At 29.3% G+C, this 22,682-nt stretch overlaps 1 protein-coding gene across 1 annotated transcript in view; it reads left to right on the plus strand.

Moving 5' to 3' along the window:
• The first annotated feature begins 335 nt into the window (after nucleotides 1–335).
• Nucleotides 336–22,682, plus strand: part of AstC (Allatostatin C) — a 91,887-nt gene continuing 69,540 nt past the window's right edge. The window contains exon 1 of the mRNA XM_085944681.1: nucleotides 336–520. The gene's annotated coding sequence lies outside the window, so the exon portion shown is untranslated. The remainder of the gene's footprint in view (nucleotides 521–22,682) is intronic.

Genomic DNA, 22,682 nt, shown 5'->3' on the forward strand with positions numbered 1-22,682 from the left:
GTTGGCTAGGTATTGATTACAATAATTATTTTTGAAATAAGAATTTCATCATAATATGTGAGAGATAGAATATTATTTAGGTGTAAATATTGAATCTTTTCGAGATTAATTTGTGATAATTCATGATTGTTAAAAACAATACTTTATTTGATATTATGTAATATTTAAACGTTTTAAAATTCGAATGATAATTTTAGAGGACTGCTGACATACGCTATACTCTCCACGCAGTGTTAGTTACCTTACTCCTACAAATGCGTAGAAGCGTAGAGCCGTAGAGGCGTAGCGGTCTATATAAGGAGAGGAGACGATCATTCGTTGTCACTTGACGATTGCACAGTAGCCGTTCGTAACACTCTCTTAACTGCTACAGTTTCTCTCGAATACCTGCTCGAGCTTATAAAATTTTAATCTTTTTTTTTACTTACTGTAAATTTTAGCAGTTTTGTTCATATTTATTAAAAATATTTCATTTCAAGTCAGTTGAACGAGGCGGTGCGTACAGTCTTCTCTTCAACAGGTGAGTTTTATTTTATTTTTTTAACTATTACTTAAAATATTACTAAGTATATAAATTATTTTTTTAATAATATGTTTTACTGTTACTATAATATTATAACTGATTTTGTTTTTAATTTCTCAGACTTTTAATATAAATTAAGTATAGAGTAGAAAATGATTGTTGTTTCTTTCAATACAGTTTATTTGTCATCTAACTTTGGCTCCCATTGTCGTCGCTATATAATTTTATCTAAAAAAACAATTACGTGCTTCATATTTCTATTTCGTATGTATTTTATCTGTACACGTATTAAAAATATTTAAATAGTTACAATGATATTTTAAAACGTAAATGCATTTTTTTTAAATCAAATTTATAAGTAGATAAAAAATCCCAGAATTTTCAGGAAAAATACTATATTCTATGGTTTTATTAAATAGGTTATTTTCAGATAAATAATATCAATGTCATATTAAATTGAATACAATATTTATAATGTAATATTAAATAATATTCGGTACATAATATGAAGATATTCATTTTTAAGAAATTAATTTTGAAAATAAATGTAATTTTGATTTATTTCAAAGATTCCATAATAATAGTTTAAAATAATAGGGTAGTTTTATTTTTTTATGATAAAATACAGCAAAGTTTACATATTGATATTGAACATAAAATAATAAATGATATTTTAAATATTATTATATTATACTATTTCATGTTATGGTAAAATTATATAATATTGAAATTTATTCAAATAAATTTAGCTATGAGGATTAGATTTCTTCAAGAATATATTATTTTAATCAAAAAATTACATTATTGAAATCTTCTATGTCCTTTTTTATATTATATTTAATGGCATATACTAGTAATGCTGTAACGTACATATTATTACAAATGGATATTTTTTTATTTCGAATACGGATAATTTTAATTTTAAATTGTCTACTCTTCGTTATAATATATTGAGTTAATATACGGAATTATATTAGTATGTATTATTTAAATAAAAATATTGTCCATAATATGAAGTTTTAATACGTAAAAAATACTTTCTTTGTAAAAATTTACATAGCTTTTTAATTTGAGAATTGAATTATTTATTATTGTAAATTATCATAAAAATAGTTAAAACAAAATAATAGCTGCTTTAAAAAGTTGGTTATTCAATTATTATATAAAAAAAACATTTATTTAACATTCGAGTAGTTTGATAGATTTGTTAAAAAATGTATTATTCAGTGCTTTGCTAATGCTTGAATGCTTGAAATAAATTACGCCATTTCACTTTAAATTGTAGGAGGAAAAAAATATATATAAAAAAGCTTTTATGTATAAAATTATAATACAATCTTTACCAGTTTTTCTTAGAATAATTTGTTGATAGAGAAAAACAGAAGAAAAAAACAATATTGTTTAAAGGTCTGTCAGTATCTACATTTAAATTACATTTGTTGACAGAATTTTTTTTAATGACATCATTAACTTTATAAAATAATCATCAATGATAATAATGAGAATTATTTTGCTAGCATTACGGAGCAAAATATTATTTTATTCTGACATCGAAAGACTTCTGAAGCTAAATTTTGTTAAAAATAACGGTTGAAATTTATTCTTTTTGACTTATGCGTAGGTATATAAGTTTACGAAAAATAGGCAAAAACGAAATGCTAAAAAATTAAAATACATCATTTAGTATTTTATAATAATATATACTGCGACATTTTTTTATACTAATATCACCTCACATACATTTCGAACAGTTTTTTTTTTTTAAATAACTCTTATTTTGCGTCGGCGATGTACGTTTGATAGATCGGTACATGGCGGTAAGTAACTATTATACTGATACTGATTCAGAAACCTTCTATAAGATGAAATCCGACGACTGGTTTACTTGAAAAATGCTCCAATAATCCTTGTGCATTCTTTTTTAGTAAACCAAACATAAGGTTCCATTAGGACATCATAGTAGCTAATGGTTAGTTGAGATTTATAGTACCTATCTGCTTCACAGCTATTACATTATAAATGAACACGAATTAGTGCTATTACATATTTTTATTTCTACGTATAATTATCTTGTATACGCAAAATATAGGATGAAATAATGATATAAGCACGCACCTTTGTAGACTGAATAAGATTTCATTTATTTTTCCAACTTGCTCAACATTTTAGGTCCATGCTCTAGGCACATTAAAAAAACAATTCCGACCCGGGATTTGTTTTCAATACGCACGACTCTTTGACGGCGCTGTATATCTCAATAGAATCATTACACATCTCATTATTTTAAGTTTTTAAAAATTGAGCATACTATAAGTATTCATTAACTCAACATTGCTGAACAATAAGACGTATTACAAGCAATTAAATTATTCCTTATATTTTTTATTTATTACTAAATATACAAGATTTTTGTAGTATTTTTGTCTAATAAGTATGTTTATAAAATTTTCATTATAAATCGAACTTTCTTAAGGGCGTTGTAGATAATCTATTTACATAATTTTGAAGCCTTATTATCCTTTATATCTATTTTAAACATTTGATGACTGCATAAAGTATTTTTATTACATAAAATAGTATTTTTTTAAACCTCTCGCTCTAATGTTTTAGAATATAGTTATATTTCAGTACGTCCATGTGAAGTGGTGTAAAGATTTTTTATAATTATTAATTTTTAAAAGCATTTATAAAACTATTAGTAAAACTTAAAAAAAAAAACGGTTAAGTACATGTTCAACAACGCGCGTTAACATGATCTTACTCCCTACTTCATTTATCGTTTGTCAATTTATGGCTACGGCCGTATGTTGTATCTTAGCTACTGGGAAATGCCAATAGAAATGGCGTATTTCAAAAAAATACTACCTTATTCTTAGGTCAATAATTATTATAAAGCAAACATTATTCGTAGAATGTTTATCACATTAAATTTAATGCCGTTAAATCTTGTGTTTATTCTGTGTTCAATAAAAATATATTAATTTAGCTATTAATCATTTGTAAGTGCATAAACGTCATTAAAAAAATCGGTTATTACCTAACGCTGTCTATAATCATTTCAGTAAAATAATTACTTTGATTATTTATTATAGCTTGTTCCGCATTCATATCGGATAACTTAGTTGTTAGTATAATTTCACTCTTTTTCTATGAATCTAGTTTGGTTTCTATGATTTTTCAAAATTATTTATTTTTAATATAAACTACAATGGTTTCAAGAAAAACAGATATCTAAACGTATTTTAATTACAAAATTTTTACACAGTAAATATTTCACCACTCATCTTGGAAATTCATCATTCTTTTTCACTATCTTCACTCATAACAGTGCGACTTTTAACATTTTACTTGGTCCAAGAAATGTATAGCACAATCGAATATATTTTGTTAACGTCTATTATATTGGAGAAATAAATTTTCTAAAGAAGTTATACATAATGCATATAATGAAAAACTTAAAAAGTAGAGGTATAATAAAATTGTTTCATTCCGACGTATTATGGCAAGATGTAAATGATTGATATGCAGAAATACTATCAACTAGTTAATATTTGAAAGGCGGATGGAAAGAAAGTTAACAAATCAAGGAAAACCATAAAAATATATTATTAATGATTCCATTGTGGAGAAAATTTTGTAAGCTATTACATGGCATATTTATAAAAATAAAATAAAAACCATTGTCTAAATACTGACATCAGAAAGGAAACATTGAAATTCAAAAGACACATCATTGTCACAAACATTTTAAAAAATAACTATATTTATATATAATTATTTTTTTTTCAAAAAATATATATTAAGCAAGACTAAATTGTGATTGTAAATAATATTAAACTGAGGTGTGAGATACCATTAATTTTTCTGCTTAATAAATAATATAACAAGGAAGATATTAAGTTTTTTCACATCTCCAAACGGAATTATTGTGATAATAATCTTTATTTCCGTCTACCCTTCAATTTTCCGTTGTAAAACTAGAAACATAGCCTTCATCTAGATACAATAAATGTAGAGTTAATTCATGTTCAACCCTCAAAAACATATCATTTGAATACATGGAATTTGAAGACAAATAGCGATTAAGTGGTCCAAGTATCCTTCTTACAGAACAATCTTCATTGCAAAGTCAGTAAAAATATATTTTTAATCTCACTAACAACAAAACTAATTTAATTTTAAAACTGTTTTTTAGCTAAGGTTATCCAAATAAACAAATACTATTCTTAAACCTTGACTCAGTGTTCGATTAAAAAGTAAATTAGTTTTTTGGTTATATTATAAATATTATGGGTAACTAACTTATTTTATTACCGCTATAATGTAGAAGATAATCATATAAATTGTTATACTGTCAATAAACTAAGATGACCGGAAGAAAATGGGTCATAGTTAATCTAATAAAATCGGTCCCGATGTATGCTGATAATAAACTAATGAAAAAATAATTATTTCCTTACTCCCAGAAAAACGAAATATTTGGTTAGTGGAACCTATTTTCCGAGTGGAACCTATTTAACAATTATTTTCATAAAAAAATATTTAAGAAAAGTCTTCTGATATGTGATATGCAGATATGTATATATAATTGAGACTGAAAATGGATTCATAAGATCAATGATTAAATTTCTATTGATTTTTATTAAGCCTCATACTTGTTTTTACATAATTTCAAATCATCTCATGCTAGAAACACACTAGAAAAAATTGTTTTGTAGAAAAAAAATACACCCGACGGGACTTGAACTTGTATTGGCTGGATTCTCGCCGTTATGTTTTTCCAATTAAGTTTTTATAACGTACTTAGACTAGCTAATACTTAAATAATGGAGTAATCCATGACGTCGGTTAATAATAAAAGAATTACTTTATACCTACCTTCATTTTATATATTAAAACCGATAGCCAAGATTATAACGCAATTCGATAAACGTTTCATGTAATACTTACTAGTTAAAATCTAAAATCATCATAATTGAGTAAGATGCTCGTAGCTTAATTGGAATAGCATAGTGGCACGAATCCAGCAGATACAGGTTCAAGTCCCGTCGGGTATAATATTTTTTTTTACAAACGGATTTTTTCTGATTTATATAATATGCATGTGATGTTTTCAAATTATGTATATTTAATACTCGTATATAGAATTTTACAATCTCATACTTCTGTTCTAAAATTTATTTTCCGGATTCATACTAAAATTTAAATAAAAAAACCTTGCTAGGGTTACCTAAAACGGTTTGACACCTAATTCTAAAAACAACATTTTCAATTAGCACCCGTGAAAGGTAATAGAATCTCACACACGTTATTCTGATAGGAAAATTTTCAATTATCAGTTGAGAAAGGGGTATAGTATGCATTACAGAAAAATACTTAAAAGCTATACTTACATACAATACGTACTATATTTATCGCCGAAATACTGGTTTTCTCATTGTATTATAATTTATTTAATAAAAGAATATTGTAGAACAAATAATAACACATAATATGTAGGCAAACATAGCGAGAAATCAACGTTATTCGATTTGTTTAATATACAAACAATGCATTTAATGTTTCCGATGCAAAAAATATTAATTTATAAATACTTACCAATTTAACTACTTCTAAAATAATCTAAACATCGTAATTGATTAATGATAATATATAAATTTTCTTATTTATTCTACATTGTCATTTTTATTATACGCGGTGTGACAATTTAACATCTTTATTGCACTGTTATAAATATACGTATTGAATTGTATACCATCGACTTCAAAGTAGTCTACAAATCTACGCTGATTTAGATACGAGTAGCATTTTTGTTTACGGCAAGATAGTCCAGCCATATTATGGTTTCACTTAAAAATAATTCACCTAAAAGAGAGATTATGCATACGCATTAGTATTAATCCCCAGTAATAAAAATAATCACTTGTACATGCTATGTTACGGTCGTCATCTTGGAAGATAATGGACGATATTAAATTTTTTCAGCTATATATCATTAATGGCTGAAAATATCAAAAAATGTTTCAGGATATATAAAGTAAAAAAATACGCATTTAATAAAAATATATTTTATGGTTAAAAAACAGATTTTAAATTTTACTTTTGAATTTAAATTTAGTGATAGTTATGTCAAGAATTTTTTTATTACACCGTGTATCCAATGCACTATTTTATTATAATATAGTCAGGATAAGGCAGTTACATTTACTGGGAGGTGACTCTCGTGGTGCAGTGGATAAGGCGCTGGCCTTCCACCCGAGAGTTTTGGGTTCGATTCCCGGTCATGAAAAAATCATTTACGTGTTTTTCTCAAAACCTGGGTGTTTGTGATTGTCCAAAAATTACTAACAACCAGCTTGTACGAAAAAGCAAGGACATGGTTATTAATAATTTAAAAAAAAAACATTTACTGGGAGCTAGTGCTATGCATAGGCGAAGAAATAATTTACGGGAAAAACATTTATTAAAAAAAAAAAAAAAACAATATTTTAATCATCGGCAAAAACAAAAGAACTCTAGAAAATATAGCTAAAAGTACAACTGAAGAATTTAAATGGAATCTGTACCATCTTAGAAGATAACAACCTTAACCAATATATTGACAAGCCTTAATAGATACTATCACTGTAAATAATATGCGTTTTACATGTTATGAAAAGCCTCCCCTTTAGGGGAATAGTTTCCCGGTAAAATTATATCACGGCATATACGAGTTTTGATTCTTAGTATGTTATTTCTGGGAATTGACAATACAGCTATGCAGTCTCTTCTTTATGTAAATTATTTCCAAGTAAGGGGTTATTTTCACCTATTATAATTGGATAAGCATGGCTGGAACTTATTTTCCAGAATATAATCGAGTACATATTTTCTCACATTATGTTGGACCTCAGAGTAATAATATAAAGAGAGTGGGTATTGTTTGGAAAAATGAAACCATGTTTCTTGTGTATAACGCAAAGTAGAACCTCAATTTATTATTAGCTTAAATATGAAACGTTCCACCGTGTTGCTTCTCAGTATGGCTACCAAATTTAAACACCATATTTTCTACTAAATTAACAAAAAATAATTACGCTTTATATTTAAGACGAAAACAATAAATTTCAGCAACACGTGCTCACAGTTTTTAAATTGTAGTCGTCCAAACCAATATTTACCGGCAACGTGTATAAAAATATTTAATTCAGTCGTAGAAATTTTATCTTACTCTAACACATATTGCGAAGATATAAGCGTGCCGAATCCTTTCTCATTCGTACTTATGGTTCGTTTTTGTTCAAGCCTTATGTTGGACCTATATCTCGTAAAATATATTAAAAAAACTTCCACATAAGCATCCAAAATGCATACAAAATTTAATTTAAAATACATATTGCGTACCAGTCGCATGTCTTCTTGAATATTCCCTGGTAATATTAGCATTTTGTAACTCTGTTGAGATTTATACCACTAAGTAATTATGTTTGATTTGCTAAAAAGAAAGCATAGCATGCGACGGAGCTAGGTTCAACGTTGCTTCTTCACATTATATGTAATTTTACACAATTTTGAGACATCAGTTTGCAAAATGTATTTAAATCACTATTACCTACAGTAGGTAATTCTCAAAGTAGTTGATAAAATCGTAAATTATAACTGTCAATTTAGGCCACTTGATGAAATTTGAATTCAAATTCTTTTCTGTTTTATACTAGTCCATTGGAATCTTTGTACCTTTTCCACAATTAGATTATATCATTTATACTATACCGGTTTTATCGGAAAAAAATATACAACACAATATTTATAAACTCATCTGTTAACAAACATTTAATTAACATTTAACATACATCATTTTGAAAAACACTCTTTGAAAAAATCTTTTTTGAAAAAAGTAAGCTACCCCGACGGGGAATCGAACCCTGTATCTCCTGGGTTTACGCCCCATCCGTAGCATTTACTAATATGCTACGCAGTGACATACTAATTGCGACAAATTTTAACTATTGGTCAATTTTAATACCTACTCATCAGCGCTCTTCCAAATCAAGCTACTTTGGCAATCGATTTTTATTTCTTAAATCAAAGTAGATACCTATTACTTCGATTACTAACCCACGTCGTGTAACTTACATTATATGACTTTATTATATTATTATATTATTAGATTATATTACGACTTAACGTTTATAATACGAACACTAATAATATAGAAAACTAAACAAAGATGAACCAATCAGATAAAAGTTTTATACGTAACAGATAAGTTTATAAAATATAATAATATACTATTATAGTGTGTATTATTAGTTTTATTACCACTTGAAAATCTCCAATATTTTGAAACCGGCCATGTATTAAAATAATAAATTAATTATGGAACAGGTGTGAATATGAGTGTTTATTTTTGATTCTTTACATCGGTTGTTTTCAGTAGTTTTAGTATAATGGTATTATATAACAAGAATTTTATCGAAATACTTCATGGTATAATTTACAAATAAATAACGCTGTAGCTGGTTTCTTTTAAAGTATATTTGTTAGCTAGTTACCTGGATAGGTATCAAGTGCAAAATTATAACTGACTAAAGCAAGTTAAGTTGCAACTTTCGCAAGAAACCGATCTTCACTGTGTTAAACTATTTGTCAGAATTGAAAACTACATTGTTAACTAACTCGTAAATTAAATATACTAGTTGAATTTATTTTTAGTGTTAGATAAAAGTTATAAAATAAGTTTATTTAAAGATATCAGTTTTATAGAGTCATACAAACTATAAAGAAATGAGATACATATCTTTTACAATTCTATCACAATTACCTAGATAAAGTAGTCAAATAGCACTAGTGGAGTGGTAATACGAGAATCGGGTAAATAAGCGTATAAGTCTAACTGCTCTCTGTTGAAAAATAAACTAATCTAATCAGTCAATTTCTTTATTCTGTTTATATTTACTTATTTCAATATTTTACGCAGGAAAAATCTCAGGTTATCATTAATGGTCCCATAAAATTACTAAGTTAATTAAGTATTTTACTTTTATAGACACCCACTATGACCGCGTGGCTTAAGCGTCGGCTTATACCGTCTTGGGTCCCAGGTTCGAATCCAGGGTCTGACAAGTACACATATTGTTTTTCAATTTGTGTATGAGTCAAAGTATGGACCTAATAGGTTGAGCAAGTGGCTGACATCCATTTCTCGTAAAAACAAAGCCTTTGTGGAGGCTCACATATTATGATCTTATTAGGATGGGACATGGTCGAAAAAAGAAGTGGATTAAGTACCTACCTACTGATTGTGTTTTATTTAACATTTTGTTAACAAAACTCATTAAAAGTAATTAGAACAGACATGGTCGAATATATAATATAAATATTTTACTTTTCTAGCGGTGAGATGGTAGCAGTATTATGTTTACATTTGTTGCTAACAATTATTTGTATATTTATAAATAAATTTGCGGAATTTTCTCACACTTTTTCACTTAAATCGATATGAAGATATGAATAAATTATTTGACAAATAGTAGCGTCTTAAGAAAATGACGCTAACATTGAAAATTCATTTACGTTTTCAAAACCCACTAATCATCATTTATGCTGAAAGCAATTTGTTTAGTATTCCGAGCACTTTCATAATAACAAAGAAAGATACCATTTTGTATCTTGGCAGAATACTAATTCAACTGATTTCTAATTCCGTTGAATAAAATATAATCACTCTCATAATAAGCACTCATCTGTCGTTGTATGTATTATTAACAAGGACTTGTTTAATTACATCTACTGTAGCAGACGTTTTAAATTACTAAAAGACAACGAACAGTAGTTAAAGGCCACATACAAATATTGTGAAAATAGGAGGGCATCAGTGACATACGGTGAACCTTTTGAGAAAAGGGATGTTTTTCAAAATACGTAATTTAATTTACCAAAACATCTAGTAATCTGATAATTGCTTAATTGATATATTTATCTATATACTTAGCTACTTACGGTCGATTTGTATAAAGAGTAAATAATATTGGGTAGCAGTAGCGAGGGATGGAAGTAGGTTAAAATTCGACATAAATAGTGCACACTAAAATTTGTTAGTAATTCTTATTTGCTTTCATTGAACTAAGAATACAATTTGCAAATGGTGCCAGTTCATTTTTAAAATTCAATTAAATCCTGCCTAAACCAAATCATAATGGTTTAGGTATGATATGGGTGGTTTAACAAAAATAGTGCACACTTTTTCAGTCATACTTATATGGTTTCATTGAATTAATAGTATATATTATTACAGATGGTGTTGGTTAGTTTTTTTTTTAATTCATTAAGTTCTGCCTATATCTGATATTATGTGTGGTGTTCGATGTGTGGGTTATCACTTTGGGAGTTGTCGATGTGTCGTAGGTTATGGTGTTGAGGATGATGATGAAGAAGTCGAAGATGTTTGCAGGAGCGAGTTTTATTAGGCGTAACGGTTGGTACAATAGTATGTTACAGCAGTTATGTTACAATACTAAACTTATGATAGGTACGGATCCGAGGTCCGCATCTTGGTACAATCATATTATGTTGGGCGAAGCGATATAGAGACTGCGATGGTAACAGACTGGAAACGTATATTCGAGTGACATTTTGATAAATCATTATTCGTAATTTATACAGTTGAAAGTAATACCTAAACATTATATTCTAGTATATCTATATATTGAACGAGTCAGCGGTTTAAATACGAGTAGCTGTGAATTTTATTCATTATTACAGTCATAATATTATATGATACTTTTGGAATGGATATTAGAATACTTTTCCATTGCGATACCGTATTTAATATCGCCAATCAATCTGTTGACACAGGTAAACAGTTGTTTACCGGTATATGAGTCGCTGGGGATTTATTATTGCGGTCGAATAATTTGATACATTAAAAATAGATATTTGAACAATAATATACTGACAGCTATAGATTAATCGCATAATTAAACTAATATTTTCTTACTATTATCCACTATAGCTTGGATAAGGCAGGGTTTAATTGAATTTAAAAAACTAACAAACATTATGTACCTACACATTGTAGTCTTAGTTCAATGAAAACAAATACGTTTGACTGATAAAGTTTAGTGTGTACTATTTGTTTCGGATCTTAACAGCCTATCTCCACTGTTAGATAGGTAACAACTATTTTAATTATGCCTAAAACAAAATAAAAATATTATATAGTATAATTAACTATTTCTTTTATTCAACGAATAATTCACAAGATTTGAGAATGTACCATTCTCATTATTGGGTAAAAAAGCCAATAGTTAAAATTTGTCGCAATTACTATGTCACTGCGTAGCATAGAGGTGAATGCGACAGACGGGGCGTAAACCCAGGAGATGCAGGGTTCGATTCCCTGCCGGGGTGGCTTACTTTTTTCAAAAAGATTTTTTCTATTGGTTATAATATATTTTTTAGAAAGTGTTTTTCAAAATTATATATGTATTATAATATATCAGTAATATTTTTACACCCAGAATGGGACACATTAGAAAACTATATGGTTATTTCAGAAATATGTGACGCTTAAAATCAACATATCCTTACATACTGTATGAGTTTCGCTATATTACTGTTTGCGTTTAACAAAATGGTATTTTCGCCGTTTAAGACCGTTAACGCCCACGATGGCCGAGAAGCTTACGCGGTGGCTTATAATGTCATGGGATCCCATATTCGAATTCAAGGGTTTTCAAGATGTTTAGTAAGTAGCTAACATCCATTTATCATAAACACAAAAATTTATATGATCTTATTAGGATCGGACAAGGTTAAAAAATATGGACTGTTATTTGGTGGTTCGGATGTGTAGGGTAGATTGGAGATCTCTAGGCACTAACCATGAGTTGATGGTGAGCAGGAAGTATCGCATTCACGCACACACTGTCATGGTTTTTTTTTTTTTAATAATAACCATACCCTTGCTTTTTCGTACAAGGTGGTTGGGTGGGTTGGTTGCATTGATGTGGGGCTAATTAAGTGCCTCCATTTATATCTTTAATTTTCTTTATGGCCAGGATTAAATATTTTGTGTAGTGTTCTTGTGTTGTTCTATTGCTTAGTGCTTCGTGAGGCTTTTGGAGGTCAATTTCGTGATTATGTTGTCTACATCGAGTCCTGAGAGTCCATCGCTCCCTTTCTAGTATAGGGCAGTCGTTGATGACATGCCACACAGTTTGAGATGTGTTGCCGTCACATGGACAACAGGTCATGTTTATATTATAACTTCACTTTTAGCATTGCAGTAAATGGTCTGTACAGGCGCGCGGTTATTATGTAGTTCGAAGTGTTTATTGATTTTGATGAATTTAGTTGTTTAATATTATCTTTGCGGTGATCAACTTTGCACTTATTTAGGAGCTGCCTGGGAGAAATATAGATTATCATGGCTTGGAAATATTTAATGAGGATTTAAGCATAACTACTGCCAAGACCAGTGTTTCCTAAACAAGTGTGCCGCAAGTATGTCAAGCGAAACTTTTTAATCTACCAATTTTGTTGTGTCGTGAAATCCTAATTAGTTTTAAAGTATGTAACTATCTTTCTTGACGCAAAATTAATGTTATTTGAATTTTGCTTATATAATACGGAATATTGAAGGTTTAACTAAACTATTTTGCCTAATATATACGAACAGATAATAAATATTATACCAAAGATTTCAACAACTCAATGAATATATTATATGTAAATTAATTTATATAATGTAACGTAATATCTAAAGCAAATGGAAATCAAGCATAGGTCTTTATACTAAGATAATACTGATTCCATAGTTATTGTACTATTTCTACGTTTTTTAATCATCGCTTTCATAAAAAAGTCATTAAAACGAAAAGAAAAATTACAAATGGTTTCTTTGTTAATACAACGCTACTTTTTTCTTTCTTCCTGTTATAGTACTACTGTTTTAAATGCTTGACTCATGTAATCTGTAAAGATGCAAGGTTTTCTTGGTGACTTAATTCGATACTTTATTGAGGTATCTCACATCCTTCCCTTCTTCGTTTGTTTTACGGATATTTTTTGTCAAATTTATTTTGCTGTCAATTTGTTTTATCAGTATACAAATATACGTAATTGAAAACATGATATATTATGTTTTGTGAATAAAAAGTACTTTAATTTAATTTTAACTACTACTATAATGGCTGTTTGAGCCTCTTATTATCTAAAATATACAAGATATTATCAAATTATTCCAATTTCTCAGTTGACGGTTTTAAAACTTTGTAGCATGAATATTTTAGTCGATCTAACTATAATCAATAATTAACACATAATTTTCACTTACCAGTGGGTCTATTCTATACTTATCGAACACTAAATTGATAAATAGTATCAAACTTAGGGTAGGTTTGTATCAAAATATTAGCACTTATTGTAACAATTACACGAAGCCGGTTTTTATTGTTGCAATAAGTGCGATATTTTAACAGCAGCAAGATAGGTGCTGTTAAAATATAGCACTTATTGCAACAATAAAAACCGGCTTCGTGTAATTGTTACAATAAGTGCTAATATTTTGATACAAACCTACCCTAAGTGTGATAATATTTTTCACTTTATCACTTTAGCGGTCGATAAGCATAGAATAGACCCACAGGTAAGTGTTTTATCCATAAACTATCAAACTAATCTTGCATATCTGCGTCGCTTAAGATATTTTTAAATTAAGTTTCTGCGACTATTCTAAGTCATGTTTCTTCATATTTTTGAATGTGTAGTTCAAAATTTCACATGTTACCAACAATATCCTTCTATCTGGAGAAAAAGCTAGTTTGATTAATCCAGTGCTGGGCCTAGGCCTTTCGTAGATCTCTTCACTCTTCTCAGTACCTAGTTTTTTGCTGTCATGCATAAATTCTTAAATTTTGTGTAAGTAAATATTATATTTAGTATTAAATAAATAATAATAATTGAATATAATATAGGGACTTACATAGTACAACCATGTCATCATCATCATCAGGGACGCGACAGCCCGGTGTGGATCCTGGCCTCCTCCAATAGTTCCCTCCACCTGTCCCTATCCAGTGTGGCCGCTTTCCAATTTGGTACCCCTAGAATACGGCAGTCACTGGCAGCTCCATCTAACCAGCGAATTTTTGGCCTCCCTCTTCTTCTACGTCCTATTGGATTGCTGGACATCACTCTCTTTGCCGGTTCATTGTCATTCATACGGTGCACATGACCTAGCCATCGCAGTCTCCCAATCTTAATTGATTGAACTGCGCTGCAATCTTTGTAAAGCCCGTAGAGCTCAGCATTATATCTTCTCCTCCAATTGGTGCCATCCCTGATCGGTCCATATATACGGCGGAGAATTTTTCTTTCAAAGATGTTCAGGGCTCGTTCATTTCACAGAGTTAATGTCCAGGTTTCCGATGCGTAGGTGAGCACTGGCTTTACAAGTGTCTTGTAAAGAGTGCTTTTAGTTCGGCGAGATAGTAAGCGGGACTTAAAATGTCTTAACAGACCAAAGTAGCATTTATTCGCAGACATCATTCTCTTGTTGATTTCTTCTGTAATATCATTGTGGTACAACCATGTGTTCTTAGATAACTTTCTGCGGCCGGTGGGAACTCAATTCATCAATCTGCGACAAAAATGGCATGAACTTTAAAAAACATTATAAAAGTTAAACCAGCCTTTTATATTATAAAGTTATCCCTTTCATAATAATGCACTGACATACAAGTCTCACCGACGCATTATCATGATTGTATCATTAGTGACATCGTTCTTCAATAATTATTGATGTATAATGTTGTAATAAAAAAATCGTATAATTCTCTCATTCCATCATATATATAATATGTATATATTATATACCTACTTTTTGCTCTTACTATTACTCTTTGCTCAAATCTTCTTAAGAAAATGCGTATGATTAAAATAAACAAGACAATATCCTCGAAGTTGATACGATAAGACAGATACTAATATAAAGTATTTAGTACATCATGGTACAGCGAAAGGGCGCTAAAGCCTCCCTGTCACATAATCTTATTGTCTCATAATCCGTATCAAAGTAAGTAACGGAAGTCACACAAACAAAATAATAAAATTCTAACGTATATAGCCTTAGATCCATTATTGTCGTACTTTGAAATGCTTTAAATTGTTAAAGACAATCACCAATAAAATACATATATCTCAGTAATCTGATTATTTGACTATGTTCAATAAATTAAGATTTATGACAATGACATCGCAGAGGGGTGCACAGAACCTACATTACTTTGTATCTTCATATTACAGAGGTGAAAAATCAGAAAATATTGTGAACAGTTTACGTATGGATATATTTTTTTTCACCTGCAGTCCTCGTAAACATAATATATAAGAGTACTAATGTCCAATGAAAGTTTTAATTTTTTAAATACAAATTATTTAACAACACAGGTTTCATTCAAATGGTGAAGTTTAGCAAGCATGAGTACTAATCTTTACATTTGGTTCCTGTAATATAATATATCAGTGGCGTTTGCTTTGTTTATCGCATTAATGTTAACTAAATATAATATAAAGTGTTAGCATTTATAATATGTTATACTTAATTTTTAAAACGCTACACTTATATTACATATTTAGCTGACACCGATGAAATGGGTAAAAAAATCGTATTAATCTATGACAATGACGGAGCGGCAAAGGTTGGAGGAAGGCTGTTAAGATCCGCCATTAATAGTGTACCTACACTAAACTTTGTCAGTCATACGTATTTGTTTTCATTGAAATGAGACTACAATTTACAAATGATGTTGGTTAGTTTTTTTTTAATTCCATTAGACCCTGCGAAACCAAACCATAATAGATAATAGTCAAAAAATACTATAGAATATCTAAAATTATGCCATTAAGTCATGCATAATTTTAGATATTTTATAGATACGAGGGTGGGTCAATAAGTCCTTAGAAAAGCCGACAGGTGGCGCGACTAGTACTGTAAGCGGTTTGTTTTCATGCAGCGGCACTACCGATTCAGTATGCTGCGAAGTTTCAATCAGATTGGTCGGGTTGTTGTGTGTTTCTCGTACATTTAAAAAAAAAATTTGCTTGTGGAAAATGGAAAAATGGAAAATGGAGAAAATTGAGTTTAGAGCTGTTATTAAACATTTTAATATAAAAGGGTTAACAGCAAAGGAAATAAAAAATGAGTTGGATTTAGTTCACGGCATATCTGCTCCTTCACTTGCAACTATTTATAACTGGTTAAATGAATTTAAACGTGGTCGTACATCAACAAAGGATGAACCACGCTCAGGACGTCCTGTAGAGGTGACTACACCAGAAATGATCAATAAAATCCACGATATGGTGTTAAGTGACCGAAGATTAAAGTTGAGTGAGATAATTGAGGTTACAGGGATCTCAAAAGGTAGCGTCATTTCTATTTTACATGACAAATTGGGCATGAAAAAAATTTCTGCAAGATGGGTGCCGCGTTTGCTCACAGTCGACAATAAACGCAATAGGGTGGTGGCCTCTAAAGCCCTGTTGTCGCTCATGCAACGCAATCCGGATAATTTTTTTCGTCGCTTTGTGACTGTAGATGAAACATGGATACACCACTATACTCCCGAGACGAAAGAACAGTCAAAGCAGTGGATTGCGAAAGGCGAACCATGTCCAAAGAAGGCGAAAACCGTAAAATCAGCTAGTAAGGTTATGGCTACTGTATTTTGGGATGCACGTGGAATTATTTTCGTTGACTATTTGGAAAAAGTAAAAACAATAACAGGGGATTATTATGCATCTTTATTGGACCAGCTAAAAAACAAAATTGAAGAAAAACGGCCTCGTTTAAACAGGAAAAAAATCCTCTTTCATCAGGACAATGCCCGTGTTCACACATGTTTACGATCAATGGCTAAAATTGAAGAATTGAAGTTTGGATTGGTCGACCACCCACCGTATTCGCCAGATTTAGCCCCCAGTGACTTTTTCCTTTTCCCAAACTTAAAAAAATGGCTAAGTGGACAACGTTTTTTTTCAAATGAAGAAGTCATCGATCGGACAAATGCTTATTTTGAGGACCTTCCGAAAACTTATTTTTCTGACGGTTTAAAAAAAATTGAGAAACGTCTAACCAAGTGTATTGAGCTCCAAGGAGATTATGTTGAGAAATTAAAAAAAAATACAAAAATAAAAACTGTTTTAATGCTTTTTTCTAAGGAATTATTGACCCTCCTCGTAGAATAATATTTTTTATCTATCATAGTTTGGTTTAGGCAGGGCTTTATTAGAAAAATAACCAACAACATGTGTAATATGTATTTATAATTCAACGAAAACCAATACATATGAATGAAAAAGGTCCATCGTCCAAAATATACCAAAACTATTATGGCAGGGTTTATTTGGTTTTCAAAAACTAACCTACACCATTTGTAAATTGTAGTATTAGTTCAATAAAAACAAAAACGTATGAGTAACAAAATTTAATGTACACTATATAATATGTTGAATGTTAACAGCCTAGCTCCACCATTCGCCATTGCAATGACATATGTAGTTATAATGGATTCATCATTGTTTATATTAAAAATTAAAAAAATATCTTAATTGTATCTAAAGATTCAATAAATAAAATTATCTCCTTGCATATAAATATTTAAGTTGTCCACATATTAAATGGCTTATAAAAGCATCTTTTATTTAAATTTTCTAACCGTCAAATCATTCCAGCTTAATATTTTGTTATATAGATAAGAACATCCTCAGATGCATTTTAGATAAATTATTATTTTAAAAAATTGGAACGTCTCAGATTCGAACAAAAAATATTTTTCACTTACCGGGTGAATTTTCTAACCATAAACGGTCCAACTCGGTGAATAATTCTCAACACCTACGCAACTGAGGATATTTTCAAATTTTGTCAACAGATAGCTACAATTTTTAATAAAATTACTAAGTTAGATCTATAGTGTCAGGGTTGTTTAGTCTTTGGAGTAACATTTTTTAATTAAAATTATCTTTTCATTTGGGGCTTAATATACCTACGCATCATTTTGCAATGGAGCATTTCTTATTAAAACTTGGGAATGCCAAGGATACATACCATTTATCAAACATACTGATTTTTCTGATATATCATAAGTATTTTTAAATTAGACTTTTATAAGTCATGTTATTACATTAAATAATTCGTAATTCTTAAATATTGTACTTCTCATTTCAAATTATTGTCATAAATAAAAATTCACATTAATATTGTAATCGAATAACGAATGTTTACAAATATGTCAGTATTTTTTCTTTTATTTTGTTAACTGTCAATTCATGGTGGAACTGCATTGTATTGTTGTTTTTATTTAATAAAACGCATTTTTTATAGTACTTATTCCACTTTTAATTAATATATTAGGACCGGTTTCGTCCGCCTCAGTGGGACATTTTCAACTTTGTTGAGTTGAAAATGTCCCACTGAGGTGGAGGAAACCGGTTCTAATATAATAATTAAAAGTGGAATAAGTACTATACAAAAATTGCGTTTTATTAAATAAAAACAACAATATGTCAGTATTTATGTAGTTCTTTTTATTTTCATATATAATACGTGTTTTATTACATGGTTATATATATAGAAAGAAGTAAGCTCGTTTGATAATATTTAAATGAATACTATATATAATTTTAAAATGTTGCAATCTTTATTAAATATACATAATTTATAAAAATCAGAAATAAATGTACCAACTTAATTCTTATATTTCTTTTTTTTTCCTAAAACGTATGTTTTCGAATGTGGTCGAAAAAATATATAAGTACATCGTTAAAAATAATGATAACACACATTAGCTGAAAGGCAGGGATGTTATGAATATTTTCTAATGTTAACTCATTTGCTGCTGACTAGATAATGATTTTTTTAATACCACCTTTAAAATGCACGTTAATTACATCGATCGGCCGCCTGGTCATTACGCGCCAAGTACGTCTTCAGCGTCCAAAGTATTAATGATGAAATCAGCTGCAAGTCATTTTATATTGCATATAATTTTGTAGAAAATCTACACCAAAATACACTAAACTGTAATTGCTTAGGATATTAAAAAAAATAACACAAAAATCGCGTACGGAATTGTTAAAATATATTGTATACCTACATTGTCAAAATAGCTACCAAAGATTGCAATGTTATAACGTAATAAATATTTTTTTCTATGCCAACCAATTCACCCATACTGAAAACTTTTCATTATCACCATCGAGTATTTGTAATACTAAAAGTTCATAAAGCTCTCTTTTGTTGTAGCCGAAAGCTTTCGCATATTAATACTAGTTTTGATAGGTACTTTAAAATACATGCAAAATAAAATGGAAATACTGTTATATATTAAAAGCTATTGAGATGTTTAAAAGATATTGAAATAGATTCAACTTTGCCGTACTAACTTTGAGTGTTTCATCGTCAATTGGTACTGATAAGCTCAGTTAAATATTACTTTATTATACAGTTAGCAAAGTATTAAAAACAATTTACTTTTCATGAATATTTTGAATATAATTCTTGAGAAAAAGCTTTTAAATAAACGTTTTTTATATATGCAGATACTCATGGATTCTCATATAAATCCATTTGATAACTATCAGCATTCATTATTATAATGATTCATTTAAAACGTATCGCTATGATAATAAATTCAAAGTAAAACCTCAGCTAGATAAACATTGTAGCCCCATTTGCAAAACGCTATTGTTGAAATGTACTCATTATTTCAACGCAATAGCTAGTTAGCATTTTCACGTTTTCCTTTTGTTATTTGAAAATACTTGGCGGGAAAACCAGCGGGGGAAACTGTGGACGATTTTAATGAATATAAGAGTGCGGTTTTTAATGAAACATTGCTACGTTAGGCCTAAGAGTTTTCACAGGTTTTAATACAAAATTCAATTATTTAATATGCAAGATAATTATTATTTAATTCTTTGACTGACGAAATAAGGTTGGTTTGTGGGATACTAATTAAATTTTATTATGAAACCCCCCATCTAAATTAAATTATTTATATAATGTTACGTTTGAAGTGTTAATTATTCTTTGATTAATATATTCTTTGTGTTTGTTGGGGTGGCATATACATACACAGTAGACTTCTATTTTAAGTTTGTATAACAACCCGTCACCAAAGTTCTAACTTTTTCAAAGAATGGTTTTAAGTTTTGTGTAAATCGAATTCGAAGGATGAATCCGATGTTGGTCTGTATATTAATACGGTAGAATAGTAGTGTGTAAATTGAGAAAATATGCCATTTCTTGAAATAAGTTTAAATATAAACCAAAATATTCGATCTGAAACTATTTTTTTGAAACATGTTTAAACACGCGCGTCAATATCATTTTACTCCCTACTTTAATTATAGTTTGTCAATTTATGGCTACGGCCGTATGTTGTAGCTTAACCACTGGGGAATGACAAAAGAAATGGCGTATTTCAAAAAAACACTACCTTATTCTTAGGTCAATAATTATTATAAAGCAATCATTATTCATAAGATGTTTATCACACTTAAATGGTCAAAAACATAGCTTATAATGAGTATCTTTAGAATCATCTTCAAATGTGTTAATCTTGCCGATTTTTTGAATAATAAAATGCCTAATTCTTGTCAAATTTGGGATCACAGAAATTATCGATATAATTTTTTATCGTGAATATTTTACAAAAATTATCTCGTGATAAATTATACTAATGGTTTTATAAATGCGTTTAAAAATTAATAAATGTAAAAAATCTTAACACCACTGCATAGTTATGTACCGAAATATGACTATATTCTAAAACATTAGAGCGAGAGGTTCAAAAGAATACTATTTTATGTAACAAAAATACTTTATGCAGTCATCAAATGTTTAAAATAACTATAAAGGATAATAAGGCTTTAAAATGATATAAATAGATTATCTACAACGTTTAAGGAGTGCCCAGGATCATGGTTTGAAAATACAATAAAAACTCAATTTTGACCTACGACGAGCATGTGGGCCGTTAATATGCTTTTTACAAACGATGTTGATATTTTAGATTCAATTTTAATATGACGTTCCTTTTTTCGACGTTTAAAGCTGTCAATTCCGTGTTGATACACTGTATAGTTGATTTTATATTGAAATTTTTAATTGCTATCGTTTCACATACATAATTTTGAAAAACACTTCTGAGAAAATATATTATAACCAATAGAAAAAATGGTTTTCTTTGAAAAAAGTAAAACACCCGGCAGGAATCGAACCCTTATCTCCTGGGTTTACTCCCCAATCCGCGCATTATCAACTATGATATGAGATGACATACTAATGCCGACAAACTTTAACCATTAGCCTTTTAATACCTGCTCATCAGCGTTCTTCCAAATCAAGCTATTATTGGCGATCGGTTTTTATTTATTAAATCAAAGTAGGTACCTATTATTTCAATTACCAACCGACGTCACGGATTTCTCCAATATTTTATGATGTAACTTACTCATACTTGCTAATAATTTTTATTAATTAACATTTAAGAGAATAACCTCGTAGCATAGTGGATAATGCGCGGTTGGGGCGTAAACCGAGAAGATGCAGGCTCGATCCTGCCGGGTGTCTAACTTTTTTCAAAAAAAAAAAGATTTTTTCTATAATATATTTTCTCAGAAGTGTTTTTCAAAATGATGAATGTTCAATAATTAGAATGGTACATTCTTAAATCTTGTGAATTATTCGTTGAATAAAATAAATAGTTCAGATTAAAAATGTTATTATTTCGCTAACTAAGATAATTGTGTATCGATTAACAAAGAAACCCCTTGCAAAGTTGGTTACTTTAGTTAGTAGAAAATAAAAGACAAACACTAGAATAATATTTGACATAATACTTAAAATCTATTTAAAAAGCAATTCATGATAATATAGTACTTTTAGATTTTAATTACGCACATAATTTCCCGCACTGTGTTTTTCTGAAATATTTTTGAACATAGCTTTAAATTTTAATTTAACCCAGGTATAATTAAATTGTTACAACGTGTAAAAAAACTTGTGAAAACGCGTGTACCCTAGAGATACTTTTTGACTTCATGTCTTATGTATTATTTTTTTACTGGACCAAAGTTAAAATATTACAAGTAAGTAAATAAAAATGCT

The sequence above is a fragment of the Rhyacophila brunnea genome, unplaced genomic scaffold (genome assembly GCF_057557595.1).
Source record: "Rhyacophila brunnea isolate RB1 unplaced genomic scaffold, BYU_Rbru_1.0 scaffold_17, whole genome shotgun sequence".
Taxonomy (NCBI): Eukaryota; Metazoa; Arthropoda; class Insecta; order Trichoptera; family Rhyacophilidae; genus Rhyacophila; species Rhyacophila brunnea.